Genomic DNA, 1,100 nt, shown 5'->3' with positions numbered 1-1,100 from the left:
TAATAGGATCAAATTTGATATCTAGAATCCTCCTGGATATGATGTTTAAAAGAAATCACAATGGGAGCTATAGGGGTTTTAAAATTCTAAAAGAATTTTGTTAGAATTAGCTACACCTGATTGAGTTTACAAGTAATTTTTAGGAGGAGGTTGATCCTCTTTCCAACTCAGTGATTCTGTTTAAAAAAAAAAAAAATCTGCCATTTGCACATGCAGCAGCTTTTTGTCTACTAAAACTGTGGCTCTGCAAATTAAAAACATGCATTGCCATTGAGTCCCTATAGTAAAAATATTCTGAAGGAATTTCAGGTTAATAGGATCAAATTTGATTTCTAGAATCCTCCTGGATATGATGTTTAAAAGAAATCACAATGGGAGCTATAGGGGTTTTAAAATTCTAAAATTCTTTTGTTAGAATTAGCTACACCTGATTGAGTTTACAAGTAATTTTTAGGAGGAGGTTGATCCTCTTTCCAACTCAGTGATTCTGTTTAAAAAAAAAAAAAATCTGCTATGTTGGTGTTATATCTTTCACTTGGATGTTATAAGTTGCACTGAGTAAATACAGCTGGATAAAACAAAAACTGTGTCCGTCTTCATTTCAGGCTACAAAGCAACAAAATGTGATTATTTTAAAGGGGGTGATTCTTTTGTATACCCACTGTATGTTAAGCCTATAAAGCCTACTACAGTATAACTGTATATTATTTGATACACAAAACTGAAAACTGAAAAACCTGTTGTACGCAATCTTCTAAAAGCAATCTTAAAAAGACATTATTGGAAGATATAGTGACAACTGATATTGATATGCATTTTATGTAAATACAGGGTCCCACTTTATATTAAGTGGCCTTAACTACCATGTACTTAAATCAAAAAATAAGTACAATATACTCATTGTGTTAATATTGTATTGCAAAACACTTTTGCTGCTATTGAGGTGGGATACGGGTAAGGTTAGGGACAGATTTGGTGGTATGGGTAGGTTTAAGGGTGGGTTAAGGTGTAAGGGATGGGTCAAGAGTGTAATTATAAATGTAATTACAGAAGTTAATTACATGCAGATATTTTTCAAATATAAGTACAATGTAAAAACA

Source organism: Sinocyclocheilus rhinocerous, unplaced genomic scaffold (genome assembly GCF_001515625.1).
Source record: "Sinocyclocheilus rhinocerous isolate Xijiao unplaced genomic scaffold, SAMN03320098_v1.1 scaffold2938, whole genome shotgun sequence".
Taxonomy (NCBI): domain Eukaryota; kingdom Metazoa; phylum Chordata; class Actinopteri; order Cypriniformes; family Cyprinidae; genus Sinocyclocheilus; species Sinocyclocheilus rhinocerous.
This window is presented reverse-complemented; position numbering follows the sequence as displayed.